Genomic DNA, 7,166 nt, shown 5'->3' with positions numbered 1-7,166 from the left:
CAAGAAACATGCATATTTCATTCTCATAATCAGCAGAATGGAGGCTGAGGTTGTCATCATTTATTATGGTGTAAAATTATCTCCTCTTAGAGTGCCTTAACCTAAAATGAAAACCTCCATACTTAGAAGGTCTAACTGCCATCATGTTTTACTTGTCTTTTGAACATCACTGAAAATTTTCTGGATTTGTGTGAAAGAAAAATTGATAATTATAGATGAGTTCTATAACCTTTGGGAATCACAGTTTCATCCAGGCAAAGCCTTAATGGTGCCTTCAGCTACACCATCCTCTGCCTGACAATATGGAGCAGAAGAACATACATTGTCCATTCTCTTCTAAATGAACAGATGTGAGTAAAGGTAAGGAAAGTTCCAGGATATCAACATAATGTATTCTTCTGAAGATGGGTAGTGCTTTTAGATGACATTTTGTGGCCTAAAGATTCTTCTCATTTTTGACAGTGAGATAGAAACCAAAGAAAAAAACATAAAAATCACTTCATTTGAGTAACTAATAAAAAGTAAATCATAAAAGCAGCTATAGATAATGGTAAACCTATAAAGACAAAGCAAGCAGTGTATGCTTCTAAAGGACTGCACACTAGCACAGCCCCTGGAGACATCATGTGGAGGATTGTTAAACTTGAGACTTCTATATAATACATCTAACCCTGCCCTAGGCATGTTCTTGAACAAAGAAAAACAGCACAACATGTGTATATTCCCATGCCCGTATTTACTGCTGCACTATTTACAATAGCATAAACCTTATCAATGAAATGTGTGTCAGCAAATGAATAGACAGCAAAAGGAGATGCATATATGCAACGACATTTACTCAGCTCTATTAAAAGTGGAAACTACACAATGTGTTAAATTTTCTCTCTACTCCAATATATATATATTTCTTTCAGTAAAAGCTCACTATATGTTTTTTCTTTTTCATTTTTAATTTATTTATTTTTTATTAATTACAGTTTATTCATTTTGTATTCCACCCTCATCCACTCCCAAACCTGCCATTCCTCTGTAATCTCCTCCCATGCTCCTTCCCAAACTCACTGATAGCAGAGTTATTCCACCCCTTCCATCTGACCCTACCCTATCAGGTTTCATCAGGACTGGCTGCATTGTCTTCCTCTATAGCCTGGTATGGTTGCTCCCTGCTCGGTAGGAGATGACCAAAGAAAGAGCCAGCCATTGAGTTCATGTCAGAGACAGTCCCACTTGGAGACTGAGCTGCCAAAGGCTACATCTGTGCAGGGGTTCTAGGCTGTTTCCGTGAATGGGCCTTGGTTGGAGTATCAGTCTCACAAAAGACCCCTGTGCCCAGATATTCGGGTTCTGTTGTTCTCTTTGTGGAGCTCCTGTCTCCTCCAGATCTTTCTATCTTCCCCTTCTTTCACACAATGCCCTACACTCTGCTCATTCTTTGGCTCTGCATCTCAGCATCTGCTTTGATACCTTGTTGGGCAGTCTTTCAGAGGCCCTCTGTGGCAGGCTCCTGTCCTGTTCCCTGTTTTCTCCCTCTCCAATGTCTGTCCCTTTTGCTTTTCCTCACGAAAATTTATCATCTTACCCGGGGTACTCTTTCTTGCTCTGCTTCTTTAGGTGTTCAGATTTTAGTATGTTTAGTATTTTATATTTCTAATTTCTACTTATAAGTGAGTATATACCACGTGTGTCTTTCTGCCTCTTGGATACCTCAATGTTGTTGAATATTAATATTTATTATTAATTTGTCTTTTAGTTAAGCAGCAGCAGTTATTTCTAAACCTGCTGTATACCCAAATCACCACAAAGAAGCTAGGATTTATTTAATTAACCTAGAGTACAATGCTGGGGAATAGTTACTCCATACTAAACCTGCAAACCCGTGTAATTTCCTACCATTCAGATTTTACCCATTATACTTTCAGTCACACCTTAGGTCTGATTCATCTCTTTTGGTGGTTCCAAGTCTTGTCCTGCCAATCTCTACTCTCCCACTCCTTCCGCTCCTTTCCTTCTCCTCTCTTCTTGACCAGGTTGTTCCACTTGATTCTCTCCATTGTACAACATTGGTTGGTCATTTAATTGAAAATACAGAGCACAAATGGTGGCATGTTTACACACCCTTGAGACAGGTGATGCTTAGAATAAACATCACGATGCAATGTCTTTATTGAAAACAGATAGTGGGGCAGAGAAATCAGCATTTGAATGAGCAAGGGTACATGGTACACATCCCCAAAGAACACTGTACCAACATTTCCCCTTCAAGTCCAAGAAAACACTCCTTTCCTTTCAATTCAATAATAACTATTAAAGTTATGAAAACTAATGTGTAAAATTTACATGTGCAATGTCCAGTTCTCTTGCATTTGGCAACTTATGAGAAAGTGTTTGATTATCTATCCTATCTTGACTAATTTAGTGTTCTATACCTAAATTAACTATTAGCCTCAATGGTATTAGCTATATAATATCATTTTATTAAATTCTAAGCAACATAAGCTTAATTGTGGAACTGTAACTATTTGGTCTTCAACCCCAGCAGAGAGACTTGAGAAGGAATAAAATTAGTTACTAGAATAAATAGGAAGTGCATGTTAGCAGCTTTCAAAAAAAAAAATTGACACAGACAGTTTGCAGCCAGAACAGTCACCCAAAACTCTCTATAACACTGGAACATCATCTTCACCTTCTGGCTCAGAATATTGGATAGCTGTATATATAAAGCAGGAACTATTTAGGACTTGCTTACCCTGTCATGGCAGTTTGGCAGCTGACTTGTCCTGCATTTAAGCTTGCTCATTTTTTGGCAGAATTCTGTCTGTCAGGAAACAATGGCATTTTCTTTTTGTCCTGTTGACTCGTTTGCCACGTTTGAAACCATGTCTACATGGAGGTTCTTCGATGCACATCATCTTCTTTGAGGTAGGTGGGGTGCTGCCAGGAGATGACCTCTCTCATTGTCAAAGAATCTTTAAAATAATAAAGATATTTTTGAATGTCATATTCTCTAGGTCTCTGAAGTTTCTGAAGACTTACCTATATTTACCTAATTTTTCTGTCTACAAAAATCATATCTATCTGTTAAAACTAGGATGTGTACTCCTATGACAAATTAAGACTAGTGACTTACATGATTATTGAGTTGAGTACCTAGCAATTAACTTGCATTACCTAATACCCTAAGCAGCTGGTAATAGCAGTGAAAGTATTGGAAGTAACTTTTAATTTGTTTCAATATTCTAAAATTTACCAAGGTATTAAAATTAGACTTATTTTGGCATCAATATACAAAATCCTATTCCACAGTTAAATTAATCTTATTTGAGAATAACAAATAAAACCTTAAAATGAGTAGATTCAATAATCTACCTTTTGTCTTATTATTCCGAGAATATGTCCTGTATTCCCTTTTCTTTCTTTTCACCCCTTTTCTCTCCATTTTAGAAAGAAAAAGAAAAACTAAAAGAGAGAAATCCCTGAGGATAATGTTTTCTCTCTGAATTAGACCATTAATAATTGAAAACCATCTCCCAATGACAACAAGCATTCATAGCCACAGAAAACAACCAAAAACCTACCCAACCCCCTTTAAGGAAACTGGACATCATTCTCATGGATTTCTTCTAGCTGACATTTTGGACATGCAGAATTGCTGTTAGGATGTCCAAAGATATTTGGGAAAAATGGTTAATTCCAGTCTAATTGAGAAATTTCAGGCTTAATAGAAGTCCTGTTTGAAACAGTCTAAAATGCTGGACCAATTGAGATTAGTAGCTTTCTTCAAAGGTCTCTTGGGAGCAGGCTTTGATAAGAAACAGAAATTTAAGCAGTTGACGAAGGAACAAGCAAAATGCTGGAACATACAAAATGCTGGAACAGATATACCAATGTCTCAGCTGGAAGGAGGATTTCTTTCAGTTTTGATCCAGCATGTCTGGTGTTCAGTCCTTTTGTTCTGCAAACATACAACTTCTCACAGACATTATACAGTTCTGAAATTATAAATGTATGAGATGTTCAGGATGAAACTAAACTGTAAACCAACTATATCTATGACAATTAAAAGAATGGCATAATAAATTTTGAGGATACTATAGCCAAGGATTTATTGGTCATGGGTTGTTGGAGTTCAGGCTAGAGACATTTTTAATTTCTCAGCCAGTTTCAGAGTTGTTCCCATGTAAAGGGATCAGCAATATAAGTTACTGTTATTATTGAACATACAGTCATTATCATGTTGAAATCAAAATAAGATTATATCGGTCAAAATATCTTTTTTTTAGACTTTTGGGGGCCTGTTGTATTTGTCCAAGCTGCTACCTATCTCCCGAGAGAAAGCCTCCCCTTAGAGAGACTGGCTGGTTGCTTTGAGCAATAGAAAAGATATGTTTTATGTAAACTTTATATAAACTCCTTTTTAGTTTAGAGTTTAAGCATACCCTAGGCATCTTGTACTTGTTTAGAGTTTTAGGCATTGGTTTTTATATATGTTGTGACTATTTCTGTCTTATCCCCTATTCTCTACAGAATGTGCAGTTATGCCTCTGTAGCCACACTTTACGTAAGCTCTCCTTTACTTTATCATCTCAGCATACCCTAGGCATCTTGTACCTGGAGTTTTACATTGGTTGTGGCTATTTTTGGCTTGCCCCCTTTTTGATATAGGATGGATGGTTCAGCCTTTTAAACATAGGAATTGTAATATTTGAGTTTTAGGACTTTAATAGGCTGGCTTGTACTTTGCCACCTGTAGGTGCCCTGTGTCATTTTTGCATCAGGCATGGCTGACATTTGCCCTCCCCCCTGGGAAATGTCTCACCTTTGAAAGGATAAGCTGGCTTTCAGAGCAGTGTGGCACATTTATCTAGTCAGCATTTAAAAGTTTTTTACATGGGAGACATGCAGTTTACATATGTGTCTCCTAGCCTAATTTTGAGTCCTTACATTGAGCAACAGTTCACAAATGAATGTAGAAAATGTTGTACATCTACACAATGGAATATTAGTCAGCAATGAAAAATAAAATAATAAGATGAATTATAATGAATGAATAATAAAATACTTGCAGAAAAATAAAAACTAAGCTGCTTCCAGAAATCCCAGATGTCCCCTGAATCCCTTTCCCTGAATGCCTCCTGACAGGAAAGAAGAAATACCAGGAAAGTGAAAGCAAAATGAAGGTTAGTGCATATGTTCAAAATACATGTTATATTGGAAACCCATGGCTTTCATGAAATTGTGTTCAATGAATTAACACCCATAAAAGACTTTAAGGGGCAGCAAGATAATTCATACAGCAAAGACACTTTCCAAGCCTAATGTCAAACCTGAGTTTGACCCCAGAAACAAAATGGAAAGAGATTCAGGTCTAAATTGTCCTCTGACTTCCACAAGTATGCCATGTCATATGTGCACCTATAAATATGCACATGCAGACACACTAATGCACACTCACATGCAAGCAGACAAGCATAATAAACTAAAATGTAATAAAAATTTAAAGGGTTTATGGAAAGAAAAAGAATAAACAAGCAGATATGGGCACCACCAAGGAAGAAAGGAAGGAGGTAAAGAAGGAAGAAAGGAAGGAAGGAAGCGAAGTGATATATAAAATCTAGAAAAACCAAGAACATACCCTTGTCTAGAACCTCCTAATTGAAATAAAGTTTTCTATCACCATCGCTATGTTGGATATCAGAACTCCTATACTGTAAAATGGAAAATCTGTTATATTGAAGCAGCAGAGTTGTAGTTATGTGTTAGAGAAGGAACACAAAGATAATACTGAGTTCTCTTTTGCATTTTCATCTAAAGGTTACGGGCTGGATCTTTGATCACCTCCACCAGAGGGAGGAGTAGCCTTACCAGGCCATAGAGGAAGACAAAGAAGCCAGTCCTGATGAGACCTGATAGACTAGGGTCAGATGAAAGGGGAGAAGGACCTCCCCTATCATTGGACTGGGGGAGGCCCATAGAAAAAGAAGAAGAGGACTGAGGGTGGAATTCAGAAGGGATTGGTTAGAGGGCTACAGCTGGAATATGAAGTGAATTAACTGTAATCAATAATTTAAAAAAAAGACGAAAGAATCATTGAACTCATAATTTAATATAGGGCTCTGTGAACTTTTTCATCACTTTTTCAGGCACACCTGCTATCACACAGAAAGGGGAAGTGTGCAGGGCCAGGGCTGTGTGTGGTGCAGGCAGCTGGGGAGACTCTCAAGGAGGTTTGTGTTGGAGGCTGAAGCACTGTGGGAGGATAGGCATAATGCTGCTGACAGTAGTAAACTGCCAGGTCTTCAGCCTGCACACCGCTGATGCTGAGAGTGAAATCTGTCCCAGATCCACTGCCTGTGAAGCGATCAGGGACCCCAGTGTATCGATTGGATGCCTGGTAGATCAGCAGCTTAGGGGATTGCCCTGGTTTCTGCTGGTACCAGGACAAAAAGTTCTCTCTGATTACAGTGTGTAAAAGACTCTGCAGCGGATAGTGACTTTCTCTCCTGCTGACATGGCCAGGGAGGAGGGAGACTGGGTCATCACAATGTCTGCACAGGCACCTGCAATTATGAATAGACAATAAACATAAATGTAGCACAAACAGACTGTAGAACGGTTGAAATTTGTCATTTAACATCTTTATACTATTATATTGTCAGAGTATTAGTCCATAAGATATATTGAGACAGGTATACTCTAACTTTCCTATCTACAAAAATTGAGTCTGCAAAGATTATAACATATTGAGTTTCTCACCAGACACCCAAAGCAGAAGGGATATGAGGACCTGGGTCTGTGACTTCATCTTGCTTTCCCTGCTGTCTGATGAATTTCAGCTCTCACTGCAAACGCCTGGCTTATAAATTCTCAGCAGCTGGGCTGGGCTGTAGGGGTCCCATGCAAAGCAGTCAGCAAATACAAAAGCAAATGTTTCTGCAGTGTCTGTGAGTGTAGCTGGTCAACAGTCAAAAATACTATTACATGGAGCATGAACAATCACTGAAAAAGATTGCCTTACTGCTCTCAAACAGAAAAGTACTAGGTGCTCTAATAGCAGAGCTGGGTTAAAATCCAAGACATTCGAATCAATTGACTTCTGTGGAAACATTAGTAGAGCTATCTCAGATTGCCAGTTTTTGTGAAATGATAGGATATGTTCAAAAAAATAA

General features: G+C 38.1%; 1 pseudogene; it reads right to left on the bottom strand.

Moving 5' to 3' along the window:
• Window positions 1–246: 246 nt before the first annotated feature.
• LOC132649577 (immunoglobulin kappa variable 4-1-like) lies at window positions 247–6,802 on the bottom strand (annotated as a pseudogene).
• Between the last annotated feature and the right edge of the window lie 364 nt (window positions 6,803–7,166).

The sequence above is a fragment of the Meriones unguiculatus genome, chromosome 20 (genome assembly GCF_030254825.1).
Source record: "Meriones unguiculatus strain TT.TT164.6M chromosome 20, Bangor_MerUng_6.1, whole genome shotgun sequence".
Classification (NCBI taxonomy): domain Eukaryota; kingdom Metazoa; phylum Chordata; class Mammalia; order Rodentia; family Muridae; genus Meriones; species Meriones unguiculatus.
This window is presented reverse-complemented; position numbering and strand designations above follow the sequence as displayed.